Source organism: Giraffa tippelskirchi, chromosome 5 (assembly GCF_054371585.1).
Source record: "Giraffa tippelskirchi isolate mGirTip1 chromosome 5, T2T-mGirTip1v1.2.pri, whole genome shotgun sequence".
In the NCBI taxonomy this organism is placed as follows: domain Eukaryota; kingdom Metazoa; phylum Chordata; class Mammalia; order Artiodactyla; family Giraffidae; genus Giraffa; species Giraffa tippelskirchi.
Window position 1 is genome coordinate 153,158,338 of NC_137279.1, and position 15,552 is coordinate 153,173,889.

Here is a 15,552-nt window from a genome sequence, read left to right on the forward strand (position 1 = left end):
GGTGGAAGTGAGAGGCAGAGGCCCTCTGAGCAGGGTATGTTGGAGTGATGTCCACCCATGTTTTCTCTTAGGCAAGAGCCTAAGCCAGATTCTACCCTTTGGGGTTATCAACTCAGGGTTTACTACAACCCTTTCAGTTTTTCTTAGCTTTTCTTGTTTAAGATCTCAGTCATGTAGAGAGGCAGTCCTTGGTAATGATGAGCAAATCGTGGCCCAATTCCCTGTGTGGGGAGGGGTGGAATTGGTGCAAACAGTGGAAGCTGCCCATGTCTTCTGGGTATAGTTCTAAGACTCAGGCAGACTGAATTTGTGAGACCCTTTCTTTGCCTCTCCTCCAATATGCCTCAGGCCCTCACTGTGGGGAATTTTTCATTTGAGGAAATCCAATTTATTTCAGGATAGTTAAAAGTGATACCTTACCAGATTCTCAAATACTTGAGAAGAATGACTGAGTAAGGGAACTCAGAAATAGATATGACTAGAGACCTGCTGCTATGAGGAACTGGCAAGACTGGAGTAAACCAAGATGACCTTGTAAAATTAACTAAATTATTTCCACAAATGCTCTAAGCCCATTGTATGTGCCAGACACTGTGTTAAATACTGGAGATTAGGGCGAGGTAAGGCAGACCCGGTCTCTGCCCTCCTAGAGCTCAAAGTCAGAGTGTCTGTACAGGCAAGAATTACACAGTGTGACTGACGATGCTACTGCCAAAGGGAAGGTACAGGGTGGTCTATCTGGAAGCACATGGGAGAGAATACTTAACCCCAAATGGAAGCACTGGGCTCAGGGAGGGCTTCTTAGAGGACAACACAGTGCTGAAGGTGAGGCTTCAAGGATGAATGAGTCAGCCAGATGGCAGATGGCAGGGGAGGTTAAAGGGAAGTGTTTCAGGCAAAGCTGAGAGCCTGTGCAAAGGAAGAAAGACAAGAGAGGGTATGGTGTGCTGCAGGAACCCAGGAGCAGTCAGGTAGGGCTCCACTGCCAGAGGTTCTGGGTTAATTGGTCTCAGATGAAGCCCAGCCTTGGGTATTTTTAAAAGCTTCCCAGGTGGCTTTCATGTGTAGCCAGAGTTGAGAACTGGTGGACCAGAACATGGGATAAAAGAGAGGGAGTGGTGAGAGGTGAGGCTGGAGATATGAGCTCAGCCAGATCACACAGAACCTGGAAGACTGTGTCAAGGAGCTTGAGTTTTCTTCTCTGAGCGCTGGAGACTATTTAAACATTCAAGCAAGGGAACAAACAGCTTGATCAGACTTGCTGATTTCAGAGATCCCTGTTGTGGAATTGGGATTAGAGGCGGGCAGGCATCAAAGTAAGAAAACCAATTGAGAGGCTCTTGCAATAATTGAAGCAAAAGATGATCACAACCTGAATTAGGCGAGTGACAGCAGGGATGGATGGAGGCAGATGAATTTCAGAGATATTTGGGAAGCAGAACATCTAGGGCTTGATCGAAGATGGGCTGTTGGAGGGAAATGTCAAGGGCCAGCCCTTTGTTTGGACAGAGTATCATCCCCTGAGACAGGGCTCATCCACTGGAGGGCAAGTACCAGGAAAGGAGAGGCTGGTGTGTGGGTGGGTAGGTGAGGATATCAGCCTGGGATCTGTTGAGTTTGAGGCGCCAGTGGGACATCCAAGTGAGATAAGCAGTCAATAGATAGTAGTTTAACTCTCAAGTAAAACATCTAGGTTGAAGATAGAAATGTAGAAGTTATCAAAAAAAAAAAAAAAATGGTAGGAATGGATGAGATTGCCCAGGGGGAGGGTGAAGAGGAAAATATGTTGACAGAATCTGTCAAGTTGTTTCCTTCCTCCAGGTAGACAGCCCTGAACTCACTAAGGGTAATTTGGCTACACAATGAAGGGACTTGTCCTAGCCAGTCCTCTTCAAGTGTGTGACCTGGTTTACCCCAGCCAACATGAACCCCTGCTGCTGGCCTATATTTGGGCCCATCACTGTTCGTGCAATTAGATCACGTTGATTGGCAGTGAGGAGCGGCTGGCGGTTTTGCCTTGCACCTATGGAGCTTAGCTGCAGGAGGCAGTTCCAAACTCCATGGCTCTGCTTAGAGGTTTCTAAATGCAGAGGTAGTTATGTGTCAGACATCTGAGGCGTTTAAAAGAAAGTAAGCCTGAATCATCTGAGAATGGGAACATCTGACATCTAACTCAGCAAGGAGGTCCTAGGAAGAATTTGCTATGGAGAATGGAAGGATGCGTGGGCAACAAGCAATGCTTTTATTCTCCAATCTGAGCAATTGTAATTTTATTTTACATTTAGTCTGCCTGAATCTAAGTGCCCCCAGGTGCCCTCAGCTTCCAGAGATTCCAATCTCTGTTGTATTGTAAATAATAACAACAGAGCACTCTGACTTTAAGCAGGGTTTTTTGTTTTAATTTTGTTTTACCCTTAACAAGCCTATAAAATATGGCAAGTATTAGCCTCATTTTATTTTAATTTTTTTTTCATGTGGACCATTTTTTAAAAGTCTTTATTGGATTTGTTACAATATTGCTGTTGGTGGTGTTCAGCCACTAAGCTGTGTCCGATTCTTTGAGACCCCATCCACTGGAGCACGTCAGGATCCTCTGTCTTCCACTATCTCCTCAGATTCATGTCCACTTAGTCAGTGATGCCAGCCAACCATCTCATCCTCTGCCACCTCCTTCTCCTTTTGCCTTAAATCTTTCCCAGCATGAGGGTCTTTTCCAATGAGTCTGCTCATCACATCAGGTAGCCAAAGTACTGGAGCGTTGCTTCTGTTTTGTGCTTTAGTTTTTTGGCTAAAAGGCATGTGGATTTTAGCATACAAACCAGGGGTCAACACCGTTGGATCCAACATCTGTTGGATCATTGAAAAAGCAAGAGAGTTCCAGAAAAATATCTACTTCTGTTTTATCGACTATGCCAAAGCCTTTGACTGTGTGGATCACAACAAACTGTAGAAAATTCTTGAAGAGATGGGAATACCAGGCCACCTGACCTGCCTCCTGAGAAATCTGTGTGCAGGTCAAGAAGCAACAGTTAGAACAGGACATGGAACAACAGACTGGTTCCAAATCAGGAAAGGAATACATCAAGGCTGTATATTGTCACCTTGCTTATTTAATTTCTATGCAGAGTACATCATGAGAAATGCTGGACGGGATGAATCACAAGCTGGAATCAAGACTGCCAGGAGAAATATCAATAACCTCAGATATGCAGATGACACCACACTTATGGCAGAAAGCAAAGAAGAACTAAAGAGCCCCTTGATGAAAGTGAAAGAGGAGAGTGAAAAAGTTGGCTTGAAACTCAACATTCAGAAAACTAAGATCATGGCATCTTGTCCCATCCTTTCATGGCAAATAGATGGGGAAACAGTGGAAACAGTGACAGAGTTTATTTTTCGGTGCTCCAAAATCACTGCAGTTGGTGACTGCAGCCATGAAATGAAAAGATGCTTGCTCCTTGGAAGAAAAGTTATGACCAATCTAGATAGCATATTAAAAAGCAGAGACATTACTTTACCAAAAAAGGTCCATCTAGTCAAAGCTATGGTTTTTCCAGTAGTCATGCATGGATGTGAGAGTTGGACTCTAAAGGAAGCTGAGTGCCGAAGAATTGATGCTTTTGAACTGTGATGTTGGAAAAGACTCTTTAGAGTCCGTTGGACTGCAAGGAGATCCAACCAGTTCATCCTAAAGGAAATCAGTCCTGAATATTCATTGGAAGTACTGATGCTGAAGCTGAAACTCCAATACTTTGGCTACCTGATGCGAAGAACTGATCGATCTGAAAAGACCCTGATGCTGGGAAAGCTTGAAGGTGGAAAGAGAAGGGGACGACAGAGGATGAGATGGTTGGATGGTATCACTGACTCAATGGACATGAGTTTGAGTAAGCTCTGGGAGTTGGTGATAGACAGGGAAGCCTGGTGTGCTGCAGTCCATGGGGTCACAGAGTCAGACATGACTGAGTGACTGAACTGAACAGGGGTCAAACCCACAACCCCCTACCCTGGAAGGTGAAGTCTTAACCACTGGACTGCCAGGTAAGCCCCATGCCCTATTTTAAAGATGAAGTAACATATATACACTACCCGGTGGCTCAGCGGTAAAGAATTCACCTGCAAATTCAGGAGACGTGGGTTTGATTCCTGGGTTGGCAAGATCCCCTAGAGAAGGAAATTGCAACTCACTTCAGTATTCTGGCCTGGGAAATCCCATGGACAGAGGAGCCTGAATGGCTACAGTCCATGGGGTCTCAAAGAGAGGGACATGACTTAGTGACTAAACAACAACAACACATATACACTACCATGTGTAAAATAGATGGCTAGTGGGAAGCTGCTATGTAACACACCTAGAGGGGTGGGATAGGGGCAGGGTGGGAGGGAAGCTCAAGAGGGAGGGGATATATGAATACTTATGACTGATTCACATGGATGTTTGTCAGAAACCAAAACAACATTGTAAACCAATTATCCTCCAATTAAGAATAAAATTAAAAAAAAAAAAGAGCAGGTAACTAAGATTGAAAGGAAATGGCTACCCACTCCAGTATTCTTGCCTGGAGAACTCCATGGACAGAGGAGCCTGGCGGGCACAGTCCATGGGGTTGCAAAGGGTTGGAACACGACTGTGCAACTAACACACACACTGTAAAACAATTACAAACATAAAACATATTAGCTTGCCCAAAGTTGCAGAAAATATAGATTGAGCTAACAGTTTCTCACTCCAAATTCACTCCAAGCTCTTAACTCTGGCTTCCACCTCTTTTAAAAGGGTCTTTTTAACCCACTCTAGAGAAGAGCTACAAGAGAGAATGGGAAGAGGATTTGGAAAGAAACTTAACAGTTAACTCCTGTGATTGCCATATTTGTGACTTTTTCCTTTGCTCTTTGTCTCATCTCAGCATAAATCACACATGCCTAATAGCAAACAGTTTGAAGAAAAGTGTCTGGACTGGGCAGAGGAATTGGCGATCCTGATTCCAGATGAATTCTAGAACCCTAGGACTGGAAGGGACCAATGGGTCATCTATTTTAACCGCTAAATTTACAGATGGAAGAAAGTGAGAGGAATGTAACTCATGCATGCTCACCTAGCCAACCATGGCCAAAAGCAGCCCAGAACCTTAGCCTGCTGATGTACACCCAAATAATAGCATGGAAATAACCACAGACTCATGGCACCAAAACAAACACAACATCCCAAATATATAGGCGAGGCAAGTGAAGTGAAAGTTGCTCAGTTGTGTCCAACTCTTTGCGACCCAGGCCAGAATACTGGAGTGGGTAGACTTTCCCTTCCCCAGGGGATCTTCCTGAGCCAGGAATTGATCCGGGGTCTCTTGCATTGCAGGCATATTCTTTACCAACTGAGCTATGAAGGAAGATTATCAAGAGCTGACCTAAAAGAACCAGTACACACTCTGCTACTCATTCCCCTTTTCTTTTGGATACATTTTCACTGGGCTCTGATTGAGAAAGTTAATTGGGAAAATTTTACTGTGGTACTGTGTCTTGTCTTTTACTGAAGTCATAGGGGGAGGTTGGTAGCAGTGCCTAGAAGGTAGAGTGGGTGGAATTGGGAAATTGCTCTGTAAGATTCAGGCTGGTGACAATGGGGTTCTTGATTCCACCAGTTTATTATTTACTACTGCTACTGCTAAGTCGCTTCAGTCATGTCCGACTCTGTGCGACCCCATGGACGGCAGCTCACCAGGCTCCGCCGTCCCTAGGATTCTCCAGGCAAGAATACTGGAGTGGGTTGCCATTTCCTTCTCCAGTGCATGAAAGGAAAAAGTGAAAGTGAAGTTGCTCAGTCGTGTCCGACTCGTAGCGACCCCATGGACTGTAGCCTACCAGGCTCCTCCATCCATGGGATTTTCTAGGCAAGAGTACTGGAGTGGGGTGCCATTGCCTTCTCCATATTATTCACTAGGCACTAGAATTAAATGTAATAATAGCTTGCATTTGTATAGTATATTCTAATTTACAAAGGGCTTTTATGACATTATCTCATTTGATCCCACTAACAACCCCTTAAGGTAGACAAGACAGGTATAATTACCCCACTTTATGGATGAGAAAACTGAGACTTGGAGAAACCAAACGACTTGACCAAGCAAACTCAATTACTAAACTAGAGTCTGGACTGGAAAGTGGGTGGGTGTTCTTACTTAAGAGACCTTCCACTTTGCAAAGGTCACACAGTTAAGTAGGACTTGAATCCCAGTGAGGCTGCCTCCAGAGGTTATGATTTTGACCACCATGTTCTACTAGTCATTCAACAGACATATGTTGAGTGTCTCTTTTCTTAGTTCCCTACTTACTGTCAATAGAATCCATGTACTCCTGCTAAGACCGGGACTCATTAGTGAAGGCATGCTTGGAAAAGGCTTCCAGAACCCTCTCCATACCTCAACAAATATAAGTCTGTGTCCTAATCTCAGAATCCCCATTAGCCCTAACTTCAGGGAAGATGAGTTAAGAGGAGTGATAGCTGAAGTCTCCAGGCCCTGGGCTGGGTCCAGCAGGAAGTAAGGAAGCCAGATGAAGGCTCTTTTTCCCAAGAGTCTTCTGTGTTGTCCTCTCCCTTGCCCTGTTAGCAGCTAGTAGCAGCTGCTGGCTAGTCTTAAAAATTGCCCAACTTGAGAAGAACGTGTCACAAAGTACACAGGGCTTCCTTGGGCCTGGATCCCTGGGACAGGCAGCTCAGCCAAGCAGCTCCATAAATAGCACTGTCATATGTGAAAGGGGAGGCAGGTCAGGAAAACATGCTGGCTCTTCTTGGTGACTGTAAACCACTGAGTCTAAGTGATGAGTCTGAAGGAAAAAGGCAATTCCTATTATGTAGGTTTAAAACTGAGGAGTCCCTCCGAAAACTAATTCGTGTTATAAGTTGTTTACGACTTTCTATTCCTCATTCCTTCCCTCCCTTTTCTTTGGTCAGTCCCTGACTAACATGCCTTTTCCATCTTGTCTGTCAGATGATATTGTATAAGAATCTAGACTGAGTTTTTCTATTTATAGAAGACAGTTGTGCTGCTTTAGCACAGGAACTAAAGTTTGGTTCCGGGTTATGTTACATGTAAAAAACATACAGAAATGTGTTTGTTCTCAAATGTTCTCTCCCATTCCTATTTTATCACATCAAAGAGGCCTCTTTGAGTAATATGTCCCTTTCCCTTTCCCATGTCCTTTTGAATTACAAAAAAATTTTCTTTTCTGATTGCAAAAGCAGTTCATGCCAGTAATAGGTTTCAAGGAAAATGTATAGTTAAAAACATAAAAGTGCCTCTTAGTCTCCAGCCCAGAGATAACCACTGTTAACAGGCGATGTCTCTTTTAGCATGAAGGCTTTCGCAATGATAAATGGGAAAGGTCAAGAATGCTGATAGTAAGTTTTGATAGAAGGGGGGAAAAGTTGCAAAGCCAGTTTCAAAAAAGGTTCAAAAGCAAAATGAAGAGGAGGTGGGAAAAGAAAAAAAGTGAAGAAAATAAGCCCCAGTTTTTCAGCCTGGGTGACTGGGAAGAAGGTGTTGCTGATGGAAAGAACAGGAAAGGTGTTTAGTCTGTTAGGCCTAGGGGGCCATTCTGGGTAAATTATTATCATCATTCTAGAAGCCACTGTCACACACGCTTCAAAGCCTGCACTTAGCTTCCCAGATATTTGTGTGCTGCTTGGTATTCCAAATCCAGACCACTTAAGCATCTCAATAGGACTTAAAAACTGAGAGGAAGGGAGAAAATTCAAATGTAGAAAAGACAGAGCCACCTATTCGAGGAACTTCAAGTTTTCAATCATCACCTCTCAGCAGTTGCTTGGAACATTTTAGCACTGTCATCCACAATTTCTATAAACTTACTTATAACCTTCTCAAAGTTTAAACACTCTCTAATTAATGCAAAATCATCTTCAACAAAATGTAATTTGAGCCAAACAGGTATCTTAAGGCCAGGGTAAGAGGTACACTGTTCTCAATTAAAAATGTGAATTCTGCCAGCCTACTTTGGGGTACAGTTCAGTTCATTCACTCGGTCCTGTCCAACTCTTTGCGATCCCATGGACTGCAGCATGCCAGGCCTCCCTGTCCAACACAAACTCCTGAAGTTTACTCAAACTCATGTCCATTGAGTCAGTGATACCATCCAACCATCTCATTCTCTGTTGTCCCCTTCTCTTCCCACCTTCAAGCTTTCCCAGCATCAAAGTCTTTTCAAATTGGAGTTTCAGCTTCAGCATCAGTCCTTCCAATGAATATTCAGGACTGATTTCCTTTAGGATGAACTGGTTGGATCTCCTTGCTGTCCAAGGGACTCTCAAGAGTCTTCTCCAACACCACAGTTCAAAAGCATCAATTCTTCAGCGCTCAGCTTTCTTTATGGTCCAACTCTCACATCCATACATGACCACTGGAAAAACCATAGCTTTGACTAGATGGACCTTTGTTGGTAAAGTAATGTCTCTGCTTTTTAATAAGCTGTCTAGGTTGGTCATAACTTTTCTTCCAAGGAGCAAGCATCTTTTCATTTCATGGCTGCAGTCACCATCTGCAGTGATTTTGAAGCCCAAAAAAATAAAGTCTGTCACTGTTTCCACTGTTTCCCCATCTATTTGCCATGAAGTGATGGGACCAGATGCCATAATCTTAGTTTTCTGAATGCTGAATTTTAAGCCAACCTTTTCACTCTCCTCTTTCACTTTCATCAAGAGGCTCTTTAGTTCTTCTTCACTTTCTGCCATAAGTGTGGTGTCATCTGCATATCTGAGGTTATTGATATTTCTCCTGGCAATCTTGATTCCAGTCTGTGCTTTGTCCAGTCCAGCATTTCTCATGATGTACTCTGCATAGAAGTTAAATAAGCAGAGTGACAATATACCGCCTTGACGCACTCCTTTCCCGATTTGGAACCAGTCTATTGTTCCATGTCCTGTTCTAACTGTTGCTTCTTGACCTGCACACAGATTTCTCAGGAGGCAGGTCAGGTGGCCTGGTATTCCCATCTCTTCAAGAATTTTCCACTTTGGGGGCACATCATCTAATAATTACAGCAGACCAAGAGTCAAGCTTTTTGATTCCATCACTCTTGCCACTATTAATGTTGCTGGTACTCATTGCTGTGTGTATAACTAGGCAAATTCCCATTTTAGGATCTTGACAAACAAGTCCCACTGGTTCTTCCCTTCTTAATCCAGTATCCCCACGGGTAGTGTGTGTTATTAAGTAGGCTGTAATGATGCCAGTTCCTATGCACCTTGAACGAGGCTGGTGAGGATAAAGTCAGAGCTTGGCCCTGCTGACTGGACAGTGGGAGGGTAATTACTGCTGACTTGCAGCAATCCTCGGAAACTCCTAGATCCTCGGAGACTCCTACTCCCTGGATTGCTCCCCTGGTGAGGTTTTCGGTGGGGCTGATGATTGTACTTCTCCTACCTTTTAATTATCACAAAAGAAAAATAAGAGTGCAGAGATAATATTGTTGCTGTTACTGGTTATTTAATTTAACTTTACTTTGTTATTTTAGGTTTGTATCATTGGCTTAACTAAACCAAAGCTTAAATTTTCTCAGCAGAGCCCCAAGGGACAGAACAAGGATCAAAGAGAAGAAACAGAAAGGGAGGCAAGCTTTAGCATTTCCAAAGGCACCAATCAAAGAGTGAAGAAGCAACTTCCTGAAAACAAAGTTCCCTCCCTCTAACAGAAGTCAAGTACTAGCAGAAGGATCTTCTGTTAGGATGTTGTTATCACCTGCATGAAAGATCTGGGGTAAAGTCAGATGTGACTTGGGCCATAGAGCTAGTTGACTAACTAGAGAGTTTACCAGAAGGTGGCATTAATTAAGTATAATCACCAGATTTCCAGGAAGGGTTATACTCTTTAAAAGCTCATAAATTGAATTATAAGAGCACCAAGATATGATTGAAAGTTGAGAGACATATATATGAAAACTAGTGTGCCATATACTCATTCCCTATGAGAAATGTAACTGTACAACATATTGGATATGTCAACCAATTGACTGCATTATCAGTTGTGGGGGCAAAAACACACACATTTAGACACATCTACAGAATCCTGGAAATACACTGTCAAGACTATGTATAATTAGGGATTTTATCACACTCCTAGTTCTCTAGGAATAGAATCAGCCTCATAACATGTAAAACTATTGAGCGATTTTAGCACAGTCACCTTCTGGAACGTGTTTCCAGCTTTCAACTCCAGTTAACTTTCAAGAATAGGCCTGCCTTTATGTGTGTAGTAGAAACATTTGTTTTGAAAGAGGAGGGTTCACAGCCTCTCTCTTAGGTCATTTCCTCAGTTCCTGAGCTTATGCCTCACATTTTGATTCTCGCTAATGCTCTTCTCAGACAGTTCTGAGTTGAGTCAATTGTGAGAAAAACTGGCAGCTCACCAGCCTATTGACTATAGGGTATGTGTGTGCTTGGTCACTCAGTCATGTCCAACTTTTTGTAATCCCATGGGCTGTAGCCTGCCAGGTTACTCTGTCCATGGGGATTCTCCAGGCAAGAATACTGGAGTGGGTTACCATGCCCTCCTCCAGGGGATCTTCCCAACCCAGGGATAGAACTCAGGTCTCCACATCGCAGTCAGATTCTTTACCGTTTGAGCCACGAGGGAAGCCCACTGACTATAGGGTAGTATTCAGTTATTGAATGGGAACATGTACAAATGATCTCTATGGTCTTTCTCAACCCTGTGGTTTTACAGTTTCATGAACCTATTCATAGGGGAACGGAGGAAGGGATAGGAAAGCTTACAGTTGAGGCAGGGGACTAAGGAGAGGGTTGAATCTGATTTAACTAAAAAAACTGTTCTTACTGAGGGCAGAGATACAGGATTATGTGTGTTGAATTTTCTCTTTCATTGTTCACAGGCACTTCCACATTTGGCAGCTAAAATCCAAGGAGGGTTTCCTATGGGACAAGCTAGGCAGCAGCTCAAGAACCGTGTCTGTGCAGCAGCCCCACTGTGTAAGGGCCCACATACCTCGCACTGAATTATTGTAAACACTCTAATTCCACTCAAAAATTGGTTTGGCCACAGTTTAACTCAGCTAAGTACCTTGCTCTATCTAGTCATTCCTTTGTTCAAACAACTTTTACTGGAAGGAAAGTTATGACCAACCTAGAGAGCATATTAAAAAGCAGAGAGATTACTTTGCCAATAAAGGTCCATCTAGTCAAGGCTATGGTTTTTCCAGTGGTCATGTATGGATGTGAGAATTGGACTGCTGAGCACTGAAGAATTGATGCTTTTGAAGTGTGGTGTTGGAGAAGACTCTTAAGAGTCCCTTGGACTGCAAAGAGATCCAACCAGTCCATCCTAAAGGAGATCAGTCCTGGGTGTTCATTGGAAGGACTGATGTTGAAGCTGAAACTCCAATACTTTGGCCACCTGATGCAAAGAGCTGACTCACTGGAAAAGACCCTGATGCTGGGAAAGATTGAGGGCAGGAGGAGAAGGGGACAACAGAGGATGAGATGGCTGGATGGCATCACTGACTCAATGGACATGGGTTTGGGTGGACTCAGGGAGTTGGTGATACACAGAGAGGCCTGGCATGCTGCGGTTCATGGGGTCGCAAAGAGTCAACTGAGCGACTGAACTGAACTGAACTGAAGCCAGATGCTGGCAGAGAGAAATAAGCTAGATACCGTCTACTCACAATCTAACGAAGAAGTAAGATATGGAAGAAATGGTTTTAAAACAAAAAAGTTTTGTGTTTTGTTAAAGGAACATGCAAAGTACTGGGGTAGTCAAAGGATGGAAGAAATCCCTCCAAGAACTGCTTTAGTTGCATCTCCCAACAAAAAGGTTGTATTTTTATTTATTTCAGTGTACTATTTTATTCTTCTTGAGACTTCCTTTTTTAACCCAGGAATTATTTAAATTGATTTGTTTTAAGTGCCTGCAGTTTTTTCTGTAATCTTTCATTTATTTTAATCTGATTGCACTGTGGTTAGAGAATGGACTCTGTATGATCTCAACTTTCTGAATTTTGTCGAGGTTTGTTTTATAGCAAACCTCATAGGCTATGGTCTCTCTTGATATATAACCCATGGGAACTCAAACAGCATGTGTATTCTATTGCTGTTAGGTAAAATACCCTATAAATGTTGATTAGATCCTGTTGGTTGATGGTATTCCTGAGTTCTTTTATATCCTTGCTAATTTTTTGTCTAGGTGTACTATGAATTGTTGAGAGAAGTGTATTAAAGTCTCTAACTATAATTGTGAATTTGTCTATTTCTCTTTTCAGTTTTATAAGTTTTGTTTCACATATTTTGTAGCTTGTTGTTTCCTGCATACATATTTCAGAGAAGGCAATGGCAATCCACTCCAGTACTCTTGCCTGGAAAATCCCACGGACAGAGGAGCCTGGTAGGCTGCAGTCCATGGGGTCTCGAAGAGTCAGACATGACTGAACGACTTTACTTTCACTTTTCACTTTCATGCATTGGAGAAGGAAATTGCAACCCACTCCAGTGTTCTTGCCTGGAGAATCCCAGGGACGGTGGAGCCTGGTGGGCTGCCGTCTGTGGGGTCGCACAGAGTCAGACACGACTGAAGTGACTTAGCAGCAGCAGCAGCAGCATTGTCCCTCTCTGTCTTTGGTAATTTTGTTTTTATTGGAGTCTACTTTTTTCTGACATTAATATGGCCAATCATGCTTTATTTTGATTAATGTTTACATGACATATCTTTCTCTTTTTGCTTTCAACCTACCTATTTCATTACATTTGAAGTGAGTTTCTAGTAGACAACATATTTGGATCATATTTTTTAATTCACTCTGCCAGTCTGTCATTTGATTGGTGTATTTAGGCTGTTTACATATAATTATTGAGATGTGAGGGCTCAAGTCTGCCATTTTATTTTTATTTTCTATTTATTGTATTCCATTTCTGTTTTCTTTTTTATATCTTCCTGTGGATTACCTGAACATTTTTGAGAATTCTATTTTGATTTATCTGTAGTGCTTTGGAGTGTTTTTGCATAGCTTTTTGATGATTGCTTAGGTACTATACATATATAAGTTATCTACTGGGAACATCACTTTTGGAGAAGAAAATGGCAACCCACTCCAGTATTCTTGCCTGGGAAATCCCATGAACAGAGGAGCCTGGCGGGCTATAGTCCATGGGGTCACAAAAGAGTCGGACACAAGTTAGCGACTAAAAAACAACATCATTTTACCAGTTTGAACAATAAGAATGACTGAATTTAAGTGAAAAATTTTCCAAAGTCTGCAGCATTTAACTACAAGACGTCACCTCTAGCACCAGAGAAGGTGTTGATGTCACTGAAGTCCAGATTTCAGGCCTTCCTCATGTCTCAAGAAGTGTCTACCTATGAAATCTAGCTTCACCACCAGAGAAAAAATGGGTATCAACTTAACTTTTTGGATACTTTGCTTGTATTTGTAAAGCATGGTCAATCATTTTTTCTGTAAAAGTGAGGATTAAACAACACACGACATATGTAAAAGGCTTAGCCTATAGAAGGTGATAGACAAAAATGAATTTCCTTGCTATGTTCCTGTTGACTTTCACAGACAGAAACCAAATATCTATATTTAAAAGCATATGGATATTTCCAAACTAGTCTTCTCTCATCAACCAAGACTTGTATTTATCGATACCACCTTACCATGTAAGTATGAGGTAGTCAACAGAGAGAAGTGTGATAGATAGTTAATATTTTGGTAGCATTAAAGAAGTCCCTTCTTAAAGAGCTTTTTTTCAAAAAAAAAAAAAATAACATTTACTGATTACTGACTAAGTGATGAGCACGGGGTGGCACTTTGGCCATCTGACATCATGGCTTCCTTTCATTGCACCCACCAAGGCACTTCCCGAGAGATGAAGGCAAAACAGGACCTTACCTGAAAATTAAGTCTGAGATGTAGATCAGAGTTGCCCAGGTAATTGTTTGACCTGGAAGATATTATTTAGCTTCTCTATACCTCAGTTTCCTCATCTATTAAACGGGACTAGACCTCCTTTGGGGAAGTTGTGAGAGTAAATTAGGTCATGTCCATAAAACAGTTGAGGCCTTTGAAACAAAGGCTTTTACAAACATATAAACAGCATAATTAATGTCATCATTGCCATTATTATTGTTGATGGGGCATAGTTTAGCACACATGGAAACTGCAGAATAGGGAATATTTGTTACAGAGAATATGAATCGGAACACTTTTCTATGAGTATATCCTACCTCACACTCTTTTTTGCTGGCTTAAAACATCCCACTCTGACAGAAGTACTTTTGCTCTTAGAAGTGGTATTTTATTGCTAGAATAAAATGTGTGTGTAAAAAGTTCCATCAGCCATCACCCCTATCTTTCACAGTAGTTAATAGTCTCTCAAGAGTATCTCAGGTAGAACTAGAAAACTTTTTACCTTCCCTGTAATGCAGTATCTTCTTTAATAATCTAAACAGCTAAATATTGATATGGGCTTCCCTGGTGGCTCAGGAGTAAAGAATCTGCCTGCAGGGCAGGAGACTTGGGTTCATCCCTGGGTTGGGAAAATCCCCTGGAGGAGGGCATGGCAATCCACTCTAGTATTCCTGCTTGGAGAATCCTATGGACAGAGGAGACTGATGGGCTACAGTTCATAGGGTCGCAAAGAGTTGGACATGACTGAAGCAACTTAGCACACAATATTGATCTAGCACCCCGTGTATTCCAGATACTGTGCTAAGATGGTATCAGCATTATCTCATTTAAATCTCACAACAGCCTAGAATACACTTTACTCTGACTTTCTTTAGTCTGTACTCAAATAGCACCTATTTATGGGGGATTTTCAGACCACCCTATAGCAGAGAGTAACAGCTCCCTCACCCCAGTGCTTTTACTTGGGTTTTTTTCCCCATAGTTACCATCTAATATATTTAAGTTTCTTGGTATATTCTCTGTCTCCCATTAGAATGAAAGATGTATAAGGATGGGATTTTGTTTTGTTAACTATCCTCAACATCTAATACAGTCCCTGGCAGGCAGGTGCTTAAAAAATATTCATGAGCAAATTAATGACCCTTTGAGTTAGGTAAGATTAAACTATTTTACTGATGATGAAATGGAGGCTTTGAGATTTACCCACAGTTACACAATAAACAGCCAAGCTGGGCCTGAAAACAAATCTATCTGATTCTAGACTAATCACTTCCCATTGACCTAATGCTCCACTGGCTTCAGGGAAGATCACAAAGATGATACTTTATTGTTGTTTTGCTGTGGCATCAGAAGAGTCATGAAAGTAACGAGTGAGATAAAGGCAAGAAATGTGTCTAATGTGTCAGATGAACTGGGGAAGATAATCAGATTGTAGTAATTGTCCTTTTCTCCCCCTTTCAACACATTTTGTACCTAAAAAAGATGTAGCAATCAATTTTCCCTTTGAGTCTAGCTAAGAAGATCTGTAAATATGGGCCCCCTTATTTCTCCTTTCCCTTGTCTACCTTCCATAACTTAGCCAGCAGTATGCTGGGGCTACAAGTTCCTACAAGAGACTGGGGT

At 42.1% G+C, this 15,552-nt stretch overlaps 1 long non-coding RNA gene across 1 annotated transcript; it reads left to right on the forward strand.

The window, feature by feature from the left end:
- The first annotated feature begins 905 nt into the window (after window positions 1-905).
- LOC145506354 (uncharacterized) lies at window positions 906-12,261 on the forward strand. Its single transcript, XR_014053794.1, has 3 exons — window positions 906-971; window positions 1,822-4,041; window positions 10,900-12,261. It is a non-coding gene; the product is annotated as an uncharacterized LOC145506354 (long non-coding RNA).
- Window positions 12,262-15,552: the final 3,291 nt, after the last annotated feature.